The sequence below is a fragment of the Callithrix jacchus genome, chromosome 15 (genome assembly GCF_049354715.1).
Source record: "Callithrix jacchus isolate 240 chromosome 15, calJac240_pri, whole genome shotgun sequence".
Lineage (NCBI taxonomy): Eukaryota > Metazoa > Chordata > Mammalia > Primates > Cebidae > Callithrix > Callithrix jacchus.
Window position 1 is genome coordinate 104,675,527 of NC_133516.1, and position 22,881 is coordinate 104,698,407.

Consider the following 22,881-nt stretch of genomic DNA (forward strand, 5'->3'; position numbering starts at 1 on the left):
GAGAGGCTTCAGGGAGTGAGAGTTACATCATCGAGTTATGGATGAGGGGACCCACTGAGAATACAGCAGATCAAACAGCAGGGCCATTCCATGGCACATTTCACCATCTCGTATTTGCTCTTTGAACTATGACGGCATTCATACAAATATTTACTTTATAAAAACATGTATGTAAATATATAGTTCATAAAAATAACAAAATCTTTCTAAATTCTAATCCCTAAGGTTTATCACCTCTCTCCAGTACAATTGGGTGCCTTGTACCTGGATGGTAACAATGAGGAATGTCAAGGAAGGGAAAGTGAGGGATGGTGGTCTCACAGAGGCTGCAGCATCCTCTCAAGTTGTCTGATAGCCAGCAGCTCTGGATAATGGTTCCTTGACAAATAAGGATAGAGTTAGAAGATAAAGAGCCGGAAACACCTCAAAGCAGGTATGAGAGCATCTTCCTAGAACAGACAGATTAGAAGCTGACCCTTCAAGGGTGAGGAAGTTGGCTGCTTCTCATGGCTCTTTCTTGGGATGACTGTTCAGCACCTGGGCCAACATGTCAAACGTTGAACTCCTGTTCGATTTTACTTCATGGCTGGGATATTGTGTTTTGTCATCAGTTTGTGTGTTTAAAAATTTTGATTAGTTATGAATAGTGGAAAATCATGAGATTTCAATGGAAATAGAGATTACTAACTTTTATAAACCTATGAATGTAAATACCAAGGCCAAATTTTAGAATAACAACACTCAGCCAGACACCAGTAGCCACGGCTGGTGCTGTTGCGGGGATCAGCTTTCACAGTCCTATCTGGCCCTTCCGACATGTGCATACCCCCAGCCCAGATGAAACATGGGATGGGGGCCCCCTGCTCTGTGCATAGCCCCTGCCCAGATGAAGCATGGGAGGCCGCCCCCTGCTCTGTGCATACCCCCTGCTCAGATGAAGCATGGGAGGGGGGCCCCTGCTCTGTGCATACCTTCTGCCCAGATGAAGCATGGGAGAGGGGCCCCCTACTCTGTGCATACCCCCTGCCCAGATAAAGCATGGGAGTAGAGCTCCCTGCTCTGCCACCTGAAAAAAAAGTGTTTCATGCCAACTGTTTTGTTTTTGCATTTGGCTTTTTTCTATATACTTCTGTGACTTAAGGGAAAGGACTTTGCAATATGACTAAATGAGAACTATGTCTGCCTTTCAGCTAAGACCATAGATTTTAAACACTGACTCCTAAAAAACACCCACAAACACACACACACACACACACACACACACACACACACACCTCACACACAGTTTACAATGTAATCTAATGCAATTTTTGAGTTGCTATATTGGAAAAAGCAGTGAGAAATTGGAAATGCAATTTCCAAAACAATGAGCATGGGGGAGTCCAAGGGATTTGAGGTCCCTCAAGTCTCAAATTACTTATTTATTAACATGGGCAGAGAAAAAGAAAAAACTATTCCCTGGTATGATTCTCCTACATATTGCTTTTCTGTTTGAGGCAAGGTATCAGCAAGTTAAGTATGCAATCTAGAACAGACCTGTTTCATCTTACCAGACTTACTTTCCTCAGTACTTTGGGGCTATACATAGTAACAAATTGAAATAAAATTGTATGACACATGTCCCCATGAACTGCAGAATACAAACTGTACAAATCCACAGTTTACATTCTGTGGCTATAACATACTTACAAAAATACGTATGCTTTTTAAAATTTATAAACAGATTTTAGAAAAGTATCTTCATAGAGTATTTCCTAAACTTTTTGTTTCAAATGGTTTCAAAAGGACATTTTCTTCTTTCTCCACTTCTTTGGTTAACATGTGTAATGAGTTGCATTTTTATTGTGTTGCTCTTTTCAGTGACATCACATAGAATTAAGTACGTAAGTAAATCATTGTTATTTGATGAATCCTGTATAATAAAAACAAGCATGTATATGCTGATATTTTTATTTTCTAGCCAATTGGGGACTTTCCTTAACTATTTCACTCTCACAATCTAGAAGCTCAGCAAACAAATTCAGAAAGGGGAGTTGGTAGGGTGGATGACCCCAGACTGAGGGGTTAACCTAGTTCTATTTCGCAGTCAAGGGTCACTGTACATATGCTGCTAGCATATGACATAATTAGAAACAAAAAGCAGCCAGGCCAACCTCTAAAAAAAGTGTCTCAGATACATGCTAAAGAGACACCCAGCAAAATCATCTGCCCACTGTGTCATCCCTAGTCCCTGTCCCCCAGCCCAAGCACCAGGTCCTTCATTTCACTTTCTGCTTTTCCAGAAACAGCAATTTTCAGAGTCAGAACACTGAATTTTAATCCAGATCTTCCACCTGTTCTATGACTTGGCCTATTTTTCCAGTCTTTAGTTTTGCTGACTATTCAAAGAGGATAAAAATAATAATGCTGAAAAGTTTTTGTAATAATCCATTTGTTCACTCAACAGATACTGAATTCTTACTGAGTACCAAGGACTGTTCCAGGTGCTGGAAATACAGCAATGAGGAAAAACTAAGTTCTTGTGCTGCTGTTTCTTATTTTTCTAGAGAAGAGATTATAATAACATAACATAATGTAATGTTGTACACGAAATGTAATAAGGTAGAGACAACCAATAGGAAGAAAAAGATAAAGCAGCGGGAAAGAATAGAGATTGTCAAACAGGTGATTTTTAGAGAAGATGATTGTTCAAAGATAAAAGTGCATGTATGAGAAGAGAATGCCGGAGCTCAGCTGTGAGCCCGATGCTGAGGAGGCTTGCTGCATGAAAAGTAATTATTTTATGTGTGGCTGACAGTACTGTTAAAAGGAAAAGCCTCACTAAGTTACAGGAATTTAGTTAGAAGGACTCAGACTTTTCACTGAAGCTTCAAAAAAGTCACACAATAAGGACAAGTTTACTATTTTATAGCTATAGTTCAAATACATAATAGAAAACACTAATGCTAATTCTCAATTACAAAGATATAGAATTAACCTAAGTGCCCATCAAAGAGTCAATAAAGAAAATGTGGTAACGTGGTATATATACACCATGGAGTACTCCTCAGCCACAAAAAAGAATGTTATAATGCCTTTTGCAGCAACTTGAATGGAGCTGGAAGCCATTATTCCAAGTAAGGTAACTCAGGAATGGCAAACCAAGTATTAGTGTTCTCACTTGTAAGTAGGAGCTAAGGTAAGAGGATGCAAAGGCATAAGAAGGATATAATGGACGTTAGGGACTCAGGGAAAAAGGCTGGAAGAGGATTGAGGGAAGGATAAAAGACCACAGATTGAGAACAGTGTACACTTCTTGGGTGATGGCTGCACTAAAATCCAAGAAATCACCACCAAAGAACTTATCCATGGGACCAAAACCACCTGTACAAACAATTTAGATTTAAATTTTTAAAAATCCTTCAAATCTAGAAAACAAACAAACAAAAACGCTTGTGCTAGTTAAGACCAAAACCTAAAAACTAAGGACAAAACTGGAATACACTCACCTTAGAAAAGCTTTAAACAAACTTCCACATAATATAGGTGATGTGCCAGGAATTACAGGAACCTCACCCTCTTTGTTTTTTTGCCATAAAGATGTTTTATGAGGTCAAACTACACACTATAAAGGTCTCAACTTTTTTTTGCCATGAGAGTATTAGGCAAAACTACACAATATAAAAGTGACTTAAAATGTATCAGGAGGAGATGTAAAGACTCAAAGAAGTACAGAGAAGTAACAAGTGTCCTTGCAAGGTCATCTCAGGGTGTGCACCTGGGCTGGGCTGGGCAAGGACACCCCTCAGAGAATGAGAGCCACTGAGGAGCACTGTCACAGAGGCCCCTTTTCCTGCTCCAAGAACAGCTTGGGGGAGTCTGGGGGACCTTTCCCACCTCTGCTGCTTCCAGGAGCCACTTCTTTCAAGATGAGGCACTATCCTCCTTGCCAGTTCTCCTTTTCCCCCAATGGCCCATTGTCAACACTCAGAAACAAAGAGGAGCATCACCTGTTTCCCCTGACACATCTGAGGCCAGTGGGTATGCCCAGGGAAACTGGGGTGGAACGTGTACATCTGCCCACCCCCAGGCTATGCTTGCTTTATCTTGTCTGTGTGATACTGGGGAGGGGAATTACCAAGAAGTCATCACATAGGCCATGGACAAGTTCTACAAGAGCCAGGTAGAGGAGCATTGTCCTGGCATGCTGCCCAGCACCCAGCTCACACACACACACATCTCTTATTTGACAGCTTCCCTGAAGCAGGCCTTGAAGTCCAGGCTCCCTGACAAGCCTCCGGAGGAGATTCTGCTGGGCTAGGGTCCTGGGCTAGAGGACCCATTCCCAAGGGTGTCACCCTCGCCAGTCTCATCCTGACAATCTTGGATTGTTTTTGCCCTGTAGTTTTGGAGTCAGGAAGACAGGAGACAGTGCTCATTAGCCTACTTTCCAGAGAACATCAGCCCTCCAGACGGGGGCATGTCAGACCTCCACTAAGTCATTCTCACTGGTTGCCAGTTGAGGGAAACAGCACTTGTGAGCACCTGCCTGTCTCACCAGGTCCTGTTCAGAAACTCCATCTGTGCCTTTGGACCGACACTACCCCAAGCATGCAGACCAGCAAACTTATCTATGGCCTTCACAACTGAATCCCCTTATTTATGGGGTTCACTGCATGTGAGTATATGGTGGACTCAATTCCTGCCTACTAATTTTTGCCAGATACCCATGCCCATCTTATTAAGAGACTGAGGCCATACAGACACACCGAGGCCATTATAGTATGGGGGTGGCTGGGGCCCTGCTTGTTTACCCTTCATTGCTGGTTCAGGGCCACCTGTCCAACCACATACCTACCCTGAGGTGATACACTGGGGACATTATACACCAGGGTGACTGACCAGTTATAAAATTTCACAAACAGGCCCAGCTGGTCCCCTGGAAGTTAGGGGTGCCTAGAAATTATTTAGCTTTATTTCGATTCGCGTAAAATTAGAATTTCGGTATTTTACATGAGAGAGCATATTGAGTTGGTATATATACTACAAAACAGAGTAGAAAAGGGGATTGAATATTTTTTCTGACAGATTATATTTAGAGCAATTTTGCTTTTAACATTAAGGTGCCTAGATAATATTTAGATATTTTTCATTCGGGTAAAATTGGAATTTCTGTATTTTATATGAGAGAGCATGCTTAGTTGGTGTATATACTCCAAAACAGAGTAGAATAAGGCATTGTATATTTTTTCTGACATATTATATTCAGAGCAATTTTGTTTTTAACATTGGGGTGCCTAGATAATATTTAGATTTTTTCGATTTGGGTAAAATTAGAATTTCTGTATTTTACATGAGAGAGCATACTTTGTTGGTGTATATACCCCAAAACAGAGTAGAATAAGGTATTGTATATTTTCTGTAACAGACAATATTCAGAGCCATTTTCTTTTAACATTAGGGCGCCTAGATATTATTTAGATTTTTTTCGATTCACGTAAAATTAGAATTTCGGTTTTTTACATGAGAGAGCATTGAGATGGTGTATATACTCCAAAACAGAGTAGAAAAGGGCATTGTATATTTTTTCTGACAGATTATATTCAGAGCAATTTTGCTTTTAACATTGGAGTGCCTAGATAATATTTAGATTTTTTTCGATTCGCTTAAATATACAATTTTTGTATTTTACATGAGAGAGCATATGGAGTTAGTGTATATACTCCAAAACAGAGAAGAATAAGGCATTGTATATTTTTTCTGACAAATTATTTTTAGAGCAATTTTGTTTCTAAGATTGGGGTGCCTAGATAATATTTAGATTTTTTTCGATTCGCTTAAATATAGAATTTCTGTATTTTACATGAGAGAGCATATGGAGTTGGGGTATATACTCCAAAACAGAGTAGAATAAGGCATTGTATATTTTTTCTGACAGATTATATTTAGAGCAATTTTGTTTTTAACATTTGGGTGCCTAAATAATATTTAGATTTTATCGATTCGGGTTAAATTAGAATTTCTGTAGATTACATTAGAGAGCATACTGACTTGGTGTATATACTCCAAAACAGAGTAGATTGACGCATTGTATATATTTTCTAACAGACTATATTCAGAGCCATTTTCTTTTAACTTTGGGGCGACTATATACTACTTAGATTTTCTTCGATTCGCGTAAAATTAGAATTTCGGTATTTTACATGAGAGAGCATATAAAGTTAATGTATATACTACAAAACAGAGTAGAAAAGGGCATTGTATATTTTTTCTGACAGATTATATTAAGAGCAATTTTGCTTTTAACATTGAAGTGCCAAGATAATATTTAGATTTTTTTAAATTCACGTAAAATTAGAATTTAGGTATTTTACATGAGAGAGCATACTGAGTTGGTGTATATACTCCAAAACAGAGTTGAATAAGGCATTGTATATTTTTTTCTAACAGACTATATTCAGAGCCATTTTCTTTTAACTTTGGGGCTTCTAAATATTATTTAGATTTTTTTTGATTCGCATAAAATTAGAATTTCGGTATTTTACATGAGAGCATATGTAGTCGTTGTATATACTACAAAACAGGGTAGAAAAGGGCATTGTATATTTTTCCTGACAGATTATATAAAGAGCAATTTTGCTTTTAACATTGGGGTGTCTAGATAATATTTAGATTTTTATTCGATTTGCTTAAATACAGAATTTCTGTATTTTATATGAGAGAGCATATGAAGTTGGTGTATATACTCCGAAACAGAGTGAAATAGGGCATTGTATATTTTTTATGACAGATTATATTCAGAGAAATTTTGTTTTTAACATTGGGGTGCCTAAATAATATTTAGATTTTTTCAATTCCCGTAAAATTAGAATTTCGGTATTTTACATGAGAGAGCATACTGAGTTGGTGTATATTTTCCAAAACAGAGTAAAATAGAGCATTGTATATTTTTTCTGAAAGATTATATTCAGAGCAATTTTGTTTTTATCATTTGGGTGCCTATATAATATTTAGATTTTTTTCGATTCACGTAAAATTAGAATTTCTGTATTTTACATGAGAGAGCATATTGAGTTGGTGTATATGCTACAAAACAGTGTAGAACTGGGCATTGTATATTTTTTATGACAGATTTCATTTAGAGCAATTTGGCTTTTAACACTGGAGTGCCAAGATAATATTTAGATTTTTTTCGATTCGCTTAAATATAGAATTTCAGTATTTTACATGAGAGAGCATATTGAGTTGGTGTATATACTCCAAACCAGAGTAGAATAGGGCATTCTATATTTTTTCTTACAGATTATATTCAGAGCACTTTTGTTTTTAAAATTGGGGTACCTAGATAATATTTAGATTTTTTTTGATTCACGTTAAATTAGAATTTCGGTATTTTACCTGAGAGAGCATACTGAGTTGGTGTATATACTACACAACAAAGTAGAAAAGAGCATTGTATATTTTTTCTTACAGATTATATTCAAAGCAATTTTGCTTTTAATACTGGGGTGCCTAGAGAATAGTTAGATTTTTTTCGATTCACGTAAATTTAGAATTTCGGTATTTTACATGAGAGAGCATGATGAGTTGGTATATATACTCCAGAACAGAGTAGAATAAGGCATTGTATGTTTTCTCTAACAGACTATATTTAGAGCCATTTTCTTTTAACTTTTGGGCGCATAGATATTATTTAGATTTTTTTCGATTCGCGTAAAATTAGAATTTCGGTATTTTACATAAGAGAGCATATTGAGTTGGTGTATATACTACAAAAAAGAGTAGAAAAGGGCATTGTATATTTCTTCTAACCGATTATATTCAGAGCAATTTTGCTTGTAACATTCGGGTGCCTAAACAATATTTAGATTTCATTCGATTCACTTACATATAGAATTTCTGTATTTTACCTAAGAGAGCATATGGAGTTGGTGTATATACTTCAAAACAGAGTAGAATATGGCATTGTATATTTTTTCTGATGGATTGTATTCAGAGAAATTTTGTTTTTAACATTTGGGTGCCTAGATAATATTTAAATTTTTTTCGATTTATGTAAATTTAGAATTTTGGTATTTTACATGAGATAGCATACTGAGTTGGTGTATATACTTCAAAACAAAGTAGAATAAGGCATTGTATATTTTCTCTCAAAGAGTATATTCAGAGCCATTTTCTTTTAACTTTGGGGCGCCTAGATATTATTTAGATTTTTTTCGATTTGCGTAAAATTAGAATTTTGGTATTTTACATGAGAGAGCATACTGATTTGGTGTATATAATCCAAAACAGAGTAGAATAGGGCATTATATATTTTTTTGACAGATTATATTCAGAGCAATTTTGTTTTAACAATCGGGTGCCTAGATAATATTTAGATTTTTTCTATTCGGGAAAAATTAGAATTTCTGTATTTTACATGAGAGACCATATTAAGTTGGTGTACATACTACAAAACAGAGTAGAAAAGGGCATTGTATATTTTCTCTGACAGATTATATTCAGAGCAATACTGCTTTTAACAATGGGGTGCCTAAATAATTAGATTTTTTTCGATATGCTTAAATATATAATTTCTGTATTTTCCATGAGAGAGAATTTGGAGTTGGTGGATATACACCAAAACAGTGTAGAATAGAGCATTGTATAAGTTTTCTGACAGATTATATTCAGAGCAATTTTTCTTTAAACATTGGGGTGCCTAGATAATATTTAGATTTTTTTCGATTCGCTTAAATATAGAATTTCTGTATTTTACATGAGAGAGCATATGGAGTTTGTATATTTTTTCCGACATATTATATTCAGAGCAATTTTGTTTTTAACATTGGGGTGACTAGATAATATTTAGATTTTTTCGATTCGGGTAAAATTAAAATTTCTGTATTTTACATGAGAGAGCATATTGAGTTGGTGTATATACTACAAAACAAAGTAGAAAAGAGCATTGTATATTTTTTCTGACAGATTATATTCAGAGAAATTTTGCTTTTAATATTGGGGTGCCTAGATAATATTTAGATTTTTTTTGATTCGCTTAAATATAAAATTTCTGTATTTTACATGAGAGAGCATATGGAGTTGGTGTATATACTCCAAAACAGAGTAGAATAGGGTATTGTATTTTTTTTCTGACGGATTATATTCAGAGAAATTATGTTTTAAACATTGGGATGCCTATATAATATTTAGATTTTTTTCAATTCACGTAAAATTAGAATTTCGGTATTTTACATGAGAGAGCATACTGAGTTGGTTTATATACTCCAAAACGGAGTAGAATAAGGCATTGTATATTTTCTCTAACAGACTATATACAGAGCCATTTTCTTTGAACTTTAGGGTGCCTAGATATTATTTACATTTTTTTCGATTCGTGAAAAATTAGAATTTCGGTATTTTACATGAGAGAGCATACTGATTTGGTGTATATACTCCAAAACAGAGTAGATTAGGCCATTGTATATTTTCTCTGACAGATTATAATCAGAGCAATTTTGCTTCTAGCATTGGGGTGCCTAAATAATATTTTGATTTTTTTAGATTCACGTAAAATGAGAATTTCGATATTTTACATAAGAGAGCATAACGAGTTGGTGTATATACTCCAAAAATGAGTAGAATAAGGCAATGTATTCTTTTCTAACAGACTATATTCAGAGCCATTTTCTTTTAACTTTGGGGCGCCTAGATATTATTTAGATTTTTTTCGATTCGCGTAAAATTAGACTTTTGGTATTTTACATGAGAGAGCATACTGAGTTAGTATATATACTAAAAAACAGAGTAGAAAAGGGCATTGTATATTTTTTCTGACATATTATAATCAGAGCAATTTTGCTTATAACATTGGGGTGCCTAGGTAATATGTAGATTTTTGTAGATTCACGTAAACTTAGAATTTTGATATTTTACATGAGAGAGCATAGTGAGTTGGTGTATATACTACAAAACAGAGTAGAAAAGGGCATCGTATATTTTTTCTGGCAGACTATATTCAGAGCAATTGTGCTTTAACATTGGGGTTCCTAGATAATATTTTTTCTGACAGATTATATTCACAGCAATTTTCCTTTTAATATTGGGGTGCCTAGATAATATTTATATGTTTTTCGATTCGCTTAAATATAGAATTTCTGTATTTTACATGAGAGAGCATATGGAGTTGGTGTATATACTCCAAAACAGTGTAGAATAGAACATGGTATATATTTTCTGACAGATTATATTCAGAGCAATTTTGTTTTCAACATTGGGGTGTGTAGATAATATTTAGATTATTTTGGATTTACGTAAAATTAGAATTTCGGTATTTTACATGAGAGAGCATACTGAGTTGGTGTATATCCTCCAAAAAATAGTAGAATAAGGCTTTGTATATTTTGTCTAACAGACTATATTCAGAGCTAATTTCCTTTAACTTTGGGGCGCCTAAATATTATTTAGATTTTTTTCTATTCGCATAAATTTTGAATTTCTTTATTTTACATGAGAGAGCATATTGAGTTGGTGTATATGCTCCAAAACAGAGTAGAAAAGGGCATTGTATATTTTCTCTGACAGATGATATTGAAAGCAATTTTGCTTTTAACATTGGGTTGCCTAGATAATATTCAGATTTTTTTCGATTCGCTTAAATATAGAATTTCTGTATTTTACATGAGAGAGCATACAGAGTTGGTGTATATACTCCAAAACAGAGTAGAATAGGGCATTGTATATTTTTTCCGACAGATTATATTCAGAGCAATTTTGTTTTTAACACTGGGGTGCCTAGATAATACTTAGATTTTTTTCGATTCACGTAAAATTAGAATTTCGGTGTTTTACCTGAGAGAGCATACTGAGTTGGTGTATATAATCCAAAACAGAATAGAATAAGGCATTGCATATTTTTAATAACAGACTATATTCAGAGCCATTTTTTTTAACTTTGGGGGGCCTAGATATTATTTAGATTTTTTTCGATTCGCGTAAAATTACAATTTCTTTATTTTACATGAGAGAGCATATTGAGTTGGTGTATATACTCCAAAAGAGAGTAGAAAAGGGAATTGTATATTTTTTATGACAGATTATATTCAGGGAAATTTTGCTTTTAACATTGGGGTGCCTAGATAATATTTAGATTTTTTTCGATTCACGTAAAATTAGAATTTCGGTATTTTACATGAAAGAGCATATAAAGTTGGTGTATATACTAAAAAACAGAGTAGAAAAGAACATTGTATATTTTTTCTGACAGATTATATTCAGAGCAATTTTGCTTTTAACATTGCGGTGCCTAGATAATATTTAGATTTTTTTCGATTCACGTAAAATTAGAATTTCTGTATTTTACATGAGAGAGCATATGGAGTTGGTGTATGTTCTCAAAAACAAAGTAGAATAGGAAATTGTATATTTTTTCTGACAGATTCTATTCAGAGATATTTTGTTTTTAACATTGCAGTGCCTAGAGTCATTTTAGTTTAACTTTGGGGCGCCTAGATATTATTTAGATTTTTTTCGATTTGTGTAAAATAAGAATTTCGGTAATTTACATGAGAGAGCATATGGAGTTGGTGTATATACTACAAAACAGAGTAGAAAAGGGCATTGTATATTTTTTCTGACACAATATATTCAGAGCAATTTTGTTTTTAACATTGGGGTGGTTAGATAATATTTAGATTTTTTTGGATTCACGTAAAATTAGAATTTCGGTATTTTACATAAGAAAGCACATTGAGTTGGTGTATATACTCCAAAACAGAGTAGAATAAGGCATTGTATATTTTTTATAACAGACTATATTCAGAGCCATTTTCTTTTAACTTTGGGGCGCCTAGATAATATTTAGATTTTTTTCGATTCGCGTAAAATTAGAATTTCGATATTTTACATGAGAGAGCATATGGAGTTGGTGTATATACTAAAAAACACAGTAGAAAAGGGCATTGTATATTGTTTCTGATAGATTATATTCAGAGCAATTTTGCTTTTAATATTGGGGTGCCTAGATAATACTTAGATTTTTTTAGATTTGTGTAAAATTAGAATTTCGGTATTTTACCTGAGAGAGCATATCTAGTTGGTGTATGTACTACAAAACAAAGTAGAAAAGGGCATTGTACATTTTTTATGAAAGACTGTATTCAAAGCAATTGTGCTTTTAACATTGGGGTGCCTAGATAATATTTAGATTTTTTTCGATTCTCTTAAATATAGAACTTCTGTATTTTACATAGAAAGCAAATGGATTTGTTGTATATAATTTAAAACAGGGTAAAATAGGGCATGTATTTTTTTCTGACATTATTTTTAGAGCAATTTTGTTTTTAACATTGGGGTGCCTATATAATATTTAGATTTTTTCGATTTGGGTAAAATTAGAATTTCGGTATTTTACCTGAGAGAGCATACTGAGTGTGTGTATATAATCCAAAACAGAATAGAATAAGGCATTGTATATTTTTAATAACAGACTATATTCAGAGCCGTTTTCTTTTAACTTTGGGGGGCCTAGATATTATTTAGATTTTTTTTGATTCGCGTAAAATTACAATTTCTTTATTTTACATGAGAGAGCATATTGAGTTGGTGTATATACTCCAAAACAGAGTAGAAAAGGGAATTGTATATTTTTTATGACAGATTATATTCAGGGAAATTTTGCTTTTAACATTGGGGTGCCTAGATAATATTTAGATTGTTTTCAATTCACTTAAATATAGAATTTCTGTATTTTCCATGAGAGAGCATATGGAGTTGGTGTATATACTCCAAAACAAAGTAGAATAGGAAATTTTATATTTTTTCTGACAGATTATATTCAGAGCAATTTTGTTTTTAACATTGCGGTGCCTAGATAGTATTTAGATTTTTTTCGATTCACGTAAAATTAGAATTTCGGTATTTTACCTGAGAGAGCATACTGAGTTGGTGTATATACTCCAAAACAGAGTAGAATAAGGCATTGTATATATTTAATAATAGACTACATTCAGAGCCATTTTCTTTTAACTTTGGGGCATCTAGATATTATTTAGATTTTTTTCGATTCGCATAAAATTAGACTTTCGGTATTTCACATGAGAGAGCATATGGAGTCGGTGTATATACTACAAAACAGAGTAGAAAAGGGCATTGTACATTTTTTCGGACACATTATATTCAGAGCAATTTTGTTTTTAACATTGCGGTGCCTAGATAATATTTAGATTGTTTTCAATTCACGTAAAATTAGAATTTCGGTATTTTACCTGAGAGAGCCTACTGAGTTGGTGTATATACTCCAAAACAGAGTAGAATAAGGCATTGTATATCTTTTATGACAGATTATATTCAGAGCAATTTTGTTTTTTACATTGGGGTGCCTACATAATATTTAGATTTTTTTCGATTCATGTAAATTTAGAATTTCGGTATTTTGCAATAGAGAGCATACTAAGTTGATGTATATACTCCAAAACAGAGTAGAAGAAGGCATTGTATATATTTAATAACAGACTATATTCAGAGCCATTTTCTTTATCTTTGGGGCGCCTAGATATTATTTAGTTTTTTTTTTGATTCGCGTAAAATTAGAATTTCGGTATTTTACATGAGAGAGCATATTGAGTTGTATATACTCCAAACAGAGTAGAAAAGGGCATTGTATATTATTTCTGACAGATTATATTGATAGCAATTTTGTTTTTTACATTGAGGTGCCTACATAATATTTAGATTTTTTTCAATTCACGTAAATTTAGAATTTCTGTATTTTATATGAGAGAGCATGATGAGTTTGTGTATATACTCCAAAACAGAGTAGAAAAGGGCATTGTATATTTTTTCTGACAGATTATATTCAGAGCAATTTTTCTTTTAACATTGGGGTGCCTAGATAATATTTAGATTTTTCTCGTTTCACTTAAATATAGAATTTTTGTATTTTACATGAGAGAGCATAGGGAGTTGGTGTATATACTCCGAAACAGAGAAGAATAGGGCATTGTATATCTTTTATGACAGATTATATTGAGAGCAATTTTGTTTTTTACATTGGGGTGCCTACATAATATTTAGATTTTTTCAATTCACGTAAATTTAGAGTTTCTGTATATTATATGAGAGAGCATGATGAGTTTGTGTATATACTCCAAAACAGAGTTGAAGAAGGCATTGTACATATTTTCTAACAGACTATATTCAGAGCCATTTTAGTTTAACTTTGGGGCGCCTAGATGTTATTTAGATTTTTTTCGATTCACGTAAAATTAGAATTTCCGTATTTTACATGAGAGAGCATATTGTGTTAGTGTATATACTCTAAAACAGAGTAGTAAAAAGCATTGTATATTTTTTCTGACAGATTATATTTAGAGAAATTTAGCTTTTAACATTGGGTAGCCTAGATAATATTTAGATTTTTTTCAATTCATGTAAAATTAGAATTTCGGTATTTTACATGAGAGAGCATACTGAGTTGGTGTATATACTCCAAAACAGAGTAGAATAGGGCATTGTATATTTTTTTCTGACAGATCATATTCAGCACAATTTTGCTTTTAACATTGTGGTGCCTAGATAATATTTAGATTTTTTTGATTCGGGTAAAATTAGAATTTCTATATTTTACATGAGAGAGCATATTGAGATGGTGTATATACTACAAAACAGAGTAGAAAAGGGGATTGTATATTTTTTCTGACAGATTATATTTAGGGCAGTTTTGCTTTTAACATTGGGGTGCCTAGATAATATTTAGATTTTTTTCATTCGGGTAAAATTGGAATTTCTCTAATTTACATGAGAGAGCATGCTTAGTTGGTGCATATACTCCAAAAAAGAGTAGAATAAGGCATTGTATATTTTTTCTGACAGATTATATTCAGAGAAATTTTGTTTTTAACATTGGGGTGCCTAGATAATATTTAGATTTTTTCGATTCGGGTAAACTTAGAATTTCTGTATTTTACATGTGAGCATACTTTGTTGGTGTATATACTCCAAAACAGAGTAGAATAAGGTATTGTATATTTTATGTAACAGACAATATTCAGAGCCAGTTTTATTTAATTTTAGGGCGTCTAGATATTATTTAGATTATTTTCGATTCACGTAAAATTAGAATTTTGGTTTTTTAAATGAAAGAGCATTGAGTTGGTGTATATACTCCAAAACAGAGTAGAAAACAGCATTGTATATTTTTTCTGACAGATTATATTCAGAGCAATGTTGCTTTTAACATTGGAGTGCCTAGATAATATTTAGATGTTTTTCGATTCGCTTAAATATAGCATTTCTGTATTTTACATGAGAGAGCATACTGACTTGGTGTATATACTCCAAAACAGAGTAGAATAACGCATTGTATATATTTTCTAACAGACTATATTCAGAGCCATTTTATTTTAACTTTGGGGCGCCTACATACTATTTAGATTTTTTTGGATTCGCGTAAAATTAGAATTTCGGTATTTTACATGAGAGAGCATTTTGAGTTGGTGTATATACTACAAAACAGTGTAGAAAAGGGCATTGTATATTTTTTATGACAGATTACATTTAGCACAATTTTGCTTTTAACACTGGAGTGCCAAGATAATATTGATATTTTTTTTCGATTCGCTTATATATAGAATTTCGGTATTTTACATGAGAGAGCATATGGAGTTGGTGTATATACTCCAAAACAGAGTAGAATAGGGCATTCTATATTTTTTTTTGACAGATTTTATTCAGACTACTCTTGTTTTTAAAATTGGGGTACCTAGATAATATTTAGATTTTTTTTTCATTCACGTTAAATTAGAATTTCTGTATTTTACATGAGAGAACAAAATGAGTTGGTGTATATACTCCAAAACAGAGTAGAATAAGGCATTGTATATTTTTTCTGACAGATTATACTCAGAGCAATTTTGCTTTTAACATTGGGGTGCCTAGATAATATTTAGATTTTTTTCGATTCACTTAAATACAGTATTTCAGTATTTTACATGAGAGAGCATATTGAGTTGGTGTATATACTCCAAAACAGAGTAGAAAAGGGCATTGTATATTTTCTATGACAGATTATATTTAGAGTAATTTTGCTTTTATCATTGGGGTGCCTAGATAATATTTAGATTTTTTTCAATTCGCTTAAATATAGTATTTTGGTATTTTACATGAGAGAGCATATTGAGTTGGTGTATATACTCCAAAACAGAGTAGTAAAGGGCATTGTATATTTCTTCTGACAGATTATATTCAGAGTAATTTTGCTTTTAACATTGGGGTGCCTAGATAATATTAAGATTTTATTCGATTCGCTTAAATATTGTATTTCCGTATTTTACATTAGAGAGCATATTGAGTTGGTGTATATACTCCAAAACCGAGTAGAATAGGGCATTGTATATTTTTTTCTGACATATTTTATTCAGAGAAATTTTGTTTTTAACATTGGGGTGCCTAGGTAATATTAAAATTTTTATCCATTCACGTATAATTAGAATTTCGGTATTTTACATGAGAGAGCATACTGAGTTGATGTATATACTCCAAAACAGAGTAAAATAGGGCATTATATATTTTTTCCGACAGATTATATTCACAGCAATTTTGTTTTTAACATTGAGGTGACTAGATAATATTTAGATGTTTTCGATTCGGGTAAAATTAGAATTTCTGTATTTTACATGAGAGAGCATATAGAGTTGGTGTATATACTACAAAACAGAGTAGAAAAGGACATTGTATATTTTGTCTGACAGATTATATTCAGAGCAATTTTGCTTTTAACATTGGGGTACCAAGATAATATTTAGATTTTTTCGATTCGGCCAAAATTAGAATTTCTGTATTTTACATGAGAGAGTATATTGAGTTGGTGTATATACTACAAAACAGAGGAGAAAAGGGCATTGTATATTGTTTCTGACAGATTATATTCAAAGCAATTTTGCTTTTAAAACTGGGGTGTCTAGATAATATTTAGATTTATTTCGATTTCCTTAAATATAGAATTTCTGTATTTTACATGAGAGAGAAAATGGAGTTGGTGTATATACTTTAAAACAGAGTGAAATAGGGCATTATATATTTTTTCTAACAGATTATATTCAGAACAATTTTGTTTTTAAGATTGAGGTTCCTAGATAATATTTAGATTTTTTTCGATTCAGGTAAAATTAGAATTTCGGTATTTTACATAAGAGAGCATACTGAGTTGGTGTATATACTCCGAAAAAGAGTAGAATAAGGCATTGTATATTTTTTCTAACAGACTATATTCAGAGCCATTTTCTTTTAACGTTGGGGTGCCTAGATAATATTTAGGTTTCTTTTGATTCACGTAAAATTAGAATTTCTGTATTTTACATGAGAGAGCATACTGAGTTGGTATATATACCCCAAAACAAGTAGAATAAGGCATTGTATATTTCTTCTAACAGACTATATACAGAGCCATTTTCTTTTAACTCTGGGGCGCCTAGATATTATTTAGATTTTTTTCGATTCGTGAAAAATTAGAATTTCGGTATTTTACATGAGAGAGCATACTGATTTTGAGTATATACTCCAAAACAGAGTTGATTAGGCCATTGTATATTTTCTCTGACAGATTATATTCAGAGAAATTTTGTTTTTAGCATTAAGGTACCTAGATAATATTTAGATTTTTTCGATTCCGGTAAAATTAGAATTTCTGTATTTTACTTGAGAGAGCAAATTGAGTTGGTGTATATACTACAAAACAGAGTAGAAAAGGGTATTGTATATTTTTTCTGACAGATTATATTCAGAGCAATATTGCTTTTAACATTGGGGTGCCTAGATAATATTTAGATTTTTTTGATACACTTAAATATAGAATTTCTGTATTTAACATGAGAGAGCATATGGAGTTGGTGTATATACTCCAAAACAGAGTAGAATAGGGCATTGTATATTTTTTCTGACAGAATATATTCAGAGCAATTTTCCTTTTAGCATTTGGGTGCCTAGATAATATTTAGATTCTTTTCGATTCGCTTAAATATAGAATTTCTGTATTTTACATGAGGAGCATATGGAGTTGGTGTATATACTACAAAACAGAGTAGAATAGGGCATTGTATATTTTTTCTGACATATTATATTCAGAGCAAATTTTTTTTAATATTGTGGTGCCTAGATAATATTTAGATTTTTTTTCGATTCACGTAAAATTAAAATTTCGGTATTTTACAGGAGAGAGCATAATGAGTTGGTGTATATACTCCAAAAATGAGTAGAATAAGGCATTGTATATTTTTTGTAACAGACTATATACAGAGCCATTTTTTTTAACTTTGGGGCGCCAAGATATTATTTAGATTTTTTTCGATTCACGTAACATTAGAATTTCGGTATTTTACATGAGAGAGCATGTTGAGTTGGTGTATATACTAAAAATCAGAGTATAAAAGGGCATTGTATATTTTTTCTGACAGATTATAATCAGAGCAATTTTGCTTTTAACATTGGGGTGCCTAGATAATATGTAGATTTTTTTAGATTCGCGTAAACTTAGAATTTCGGTATTTTACATTAGATAGCATATTGAGTTGGTGTATATACTACAAAACAGAGTAGAAAAAGGCATTGTATATTTATTCTGACAGACTATATTCAGAGCAATTGTGCTTTTAACGTTGGGGTGCCTAGATAATATTTAGATTTTTTCAATTCGCTTAAATATAGAATTTCTGTATTTTATATAGAAAGCATATGGAGTTGTTGTATATACTTTAAAACAGGGTATAATAGGGCATTGTATAATTTTTCTGACAGATTATATTCAGAGCAATTTTGCTTTTAACATTGGGGTGCCTGGGTAATATTTAGATTTTTTTCGATTCGCTTAAATATAGAATTTTTGTATTTTACATGAGGAGCATATGGAGTTGGTGTATATACTACAAAACAGAGTAGAATAGGGCATTGTATATTTTTTCTGACATATTATATTCAGAGCAAATTTTTTTTAATATTGTGGTGCCTAGATAATATTTAGATTTTTTTTCGATTCACGTAAAATTAAAATTTCGGTATTTTACAGGAGAGAGCATAATGAGTTGGTGTATATACTCCAAAAATGAGTAGAATAAGGCATTGTATATTTTTTGTAACATACTATATACAGAGCCATTTTTTTTAACTTTGGGGCGCCAAGATATTATTTAGATTTTTTTCGATTCACGTAACATTAGAATTTCGGTATTTTACATGAGAGAGCATGTTGAGTTGGTGTATATACTAAAAAACAGAGTATAAAAGGGCATTGTATATTTTCTCTGACAGATTATATTCAGAGTAATTTTGCTTTTAACATTGGGATGCCTAGATAATATTTAGATTTTTTTCGATTCGCTGAAATATAGTATTTTCGTATTTCACATGAGAGAGCATATTGAGTTGGTGTATATACTCCAAAACCGAGTAGAATAGGGCATTGTATATTTTTTCTGACAGATTTTATTCAGAGAAATTTTGTTTTTAACATTGGGGTACCTAGATAATATTTAAATTTTTATCAATTCACGTATAATTAGAATTTTGGTATTTTACATGAGAGAGCATACTGAGTTGATGTATATACTCCAAAACAGAGTAAAATAGGGCATTATATATTTTTCTGAAAGATTATATTCACAGCAATTTTGTTTTTAACATTGAGGTGACTAGATAATATTTATATTTTTTCGATTCGGGTAAAATTAGAATTACTCTATTTTACATGAGAGAGCATATTGAGTTGGTGTATATACTACAAAACAGAGTAGAAAAGGACATTGTATATTTTGTCTGACAGATTATATTCAGAGCAATTTTGCTTTTAACATTGGGGTACCAAGATAATATTTAGATTTTTTCGATTCGGCCAAAATTAAAATTTTTGTATTTTAAATGAGAGAGCATATTGAGTTGGTGTATATACTCCAAAACAGAGTGGAATTGGGCATTGTATATTTTTTCTGACAGATTATATTCAGAGCAATTTTGCTTTTAACATTTTGGTGCCTAGATAATATTTAAATATTTTTCGATTCGCTTAAATATAGAATTTCTCTATTTTACGTGAGAGAGCATACTGAGGTGGTGTATATACCGAAAAACAGAGTAGAATAAGGCATTTTATATTTTTTGTAACAGACTGTATTCAGAGCCATTTTTTTTTTTAACTTTGGGGTGCCTAGATATCATTTAGATTTATTTCGATTCACGTAAAATTAGAATTTCTGTATTTTACATGAGAGAGCACATTGAGTTGGTGTATATACTCGGAAACAGAGTAGAAATGGGCATTGTATATTTTTTCTGACAGAGTATATTCACAGCAATTTTGCTTTTAACAATAGGGTTCCTAGACAATATTTAGATTTTTTTCGATTCACGTAAATTTAGAATTTCGGTATTTTACCTGAGAGAGCATACTGAGTTGGTGTATATACTCCAAAACAGAGTAGAATAAATCATTGTATATCTTTTCTGTCAGATTATTTTCCGAGAAATTTTGCTTTTAACATTGGGGTGCCTAGATAATATTTAGATTTTATTCGATTCACTTAAATATAGAATTTCTGTATTTTACATAAGGGAGAATATGAAGTTGGTGTATATACTCCGAAACAAAGTAGAATAGGGCATTGTATATTTTTTCTGACAGATTATACGCAGAGCAATATTGTTCTTAACATTGGGGTACCTAGATAATATTTAGATTTTTTTGATTCGGGTAAAATTAGAATTTCTCTATTTAACATGAGAGAGCGTACTGAGTTGGTGTATATACTCCAAAACAGAGTAGAATAAGGCATTGTATATTTTTTCTAACAGACTATATTATGAGCCATTTTCTTTTAACTTTGGGGCCCCTAGATATTATTTAGATTTTTTTCGATTCACGTAAAATTAGAATGTCGGTATTTTACATGAGAGAGCATACTGAGTACGTGTATATACTCCAAAAGAGAGTAGAATAAGGCATTATATATTTTTTCTAACAGACTATATTAAGAGCCATTTTCTTTTAACTTTGTGGCGCCTCGCTATTATTTAGATTTTTTTCGATTTACGTAAAGTTAGTATTTCGGAATTTTACATGAGAGAGCATGTTGAGTTGGTGGATATACTACAAAACAGAGTAGAAAAGGGCATTGTATATTTGTTCTGACAGATTATATTTAGAGAAATTTTGCTTTTAACTTTGGGGTGCCTAGATAATATTTAGATTTTTCTCGATTCATGTAAAATTAGAATTTCTGTATTTTACATGAGAGAGCACACTGAGTTGGTGTATATACTCCAAAACATAGTAGAATAAGGTATTGTATATTTTTTCTAACAGACTATATTCAGAGCCACTTTCTTTTAACTTTGGGGCACCTAGATATTATTTAGATTTTTTTCGATTCGCGTAAAATTAGAATTTCGGTATTTTACATGAGAGAGCATATTGAGTTTTTGTATATACTCCAAAACAGAGTTGAATAGGGCATTGTATATTTTCTCTGACAGATTATGTTCAGAGCAATTTTGCTTTTAACATTGAGGTGCCTAGATAATATTTAGATTTTTTTTCGATTCGCTTAAATATAGAATTTCTCTATTTTACGTGAGAGAGCATACTAAGGTGGTGTATATACCGCAAAACAGAGTAGAATAAGGCATTTTATATTTTTTGTAACAGACTGTATTCAGAGCCATTTTCTTTTAAATTTGGGGCGCCTAGATATTATTTAGATTTATTTCGATTCACGTAAAATTAGAATGTCGGTATTTTACATAAGAGAGCACATTGAGTTGGTGTATATACTCCAAAACAGAGTAGAAAGGAACATTGTATATTTTTTCTGACAGATTATATTCAGAGCAATTTTGCTTTTAACATTAGTGTTCCTAGACCATATTTAGAATTTTTTCGATTCACGTAAATTTAGAATTTCATTATTTTACATGAAAGAGCATACTGAGTTGGTGTATATACTCCAAAACAGAGTAGAATAAAGCATTGTATATTTTTTTTAACAGACTATATTCAGAGCCATTTCCTTTTAACTTTGGGGCGCCTAAATATTGTTTAGATTTTTTTTATTCGCGTAAAATTAGAATTTAGGTATTTTACATGAGAGAGCATATTGAGTTGGTGTATATACTCCAAATCAAAGTAGAAAAGGTCATTCTATATCATTACTGTCAGATTATTTTCCGAGAAATTTTGCTTTTAACATTGGGGTGCCTAGATAATATTTAGATTTCTTTTGATTCGCTTAAATATAGAATTTCTGTATTTTACATGAGGAAGCATATGAAGTTGGTGTATACAATCCAAAACAGTGTAGAATAAGGCATTGTATATTTTTTCTGACAGATTATATGCAGAGCAATTTTGTTGTTAATATTGGGGTGCCTAGTTAATATTTAGATTTTTTCGATTCGGGTAAAATTAGAATGTCAGTATTTTACATGAGAGAGCATACTGAGTAGGTGTATATATTCCAAAAGAAAGTAGAATAAGGCATTATATATTTTTTCTAACAGACTATATTAAGAGCCATTTTCTTTTAACTTTGTGGCGCCTAGATATTATTTAGATTTTTTTCGATTCACGTAAAATTAGTATTTCGGTATTTTACATGAGAGAGCATATTGAGTTGGTGTATATACTATAAAACAGAGTAGAAAAGGGCATTGTATATTTTTTATGACAAACTATATTCACAGGAATTTTGCTTTTAACATTGTGGTGCCTAGATAATATTTAGATTTTTTTCGATTTGCTTAAATATAGAATTTCTGTATTTTACATGAGAGAGCATATGGAGTTGGTGTATATACTTCAAAACAAAGTAGAATAAGGCATTGTATATTTTTTCTGACAAATTATATTCAGAGCAGTTTTGTTTTAGACATTGGGGTACCTGG

General features: G+C 32.1%; 1 protein-coding gene across 3 annotated transcripts in view; it reads left to right on the top strand.

The window, feature by feature from the left end:
* The window catches only part of LOC144579622 (apolipophorins-like), a 72,278-nt gene extending 59,953 nt beyond the window's left edge, over positions 1-12,325 (top strand). Inside the window, exon 9 of one of the 3 annotated variants that reach the window (XR_013527758.1) lies at positions 226-12,325. The gene's annotated coding sequence lies outside the window, so the exon portion shown is untranslated. The remainder of the gene's footprint in view (positions 1-225) is intronic. The other 2 variants (XR_013527760.1, XR_013527759.1) reach the window with 2 other exon arrangements.
* The last annotated feature ends 10,556 nt before the right edge of the window (positions 12,326-22,881 follow it).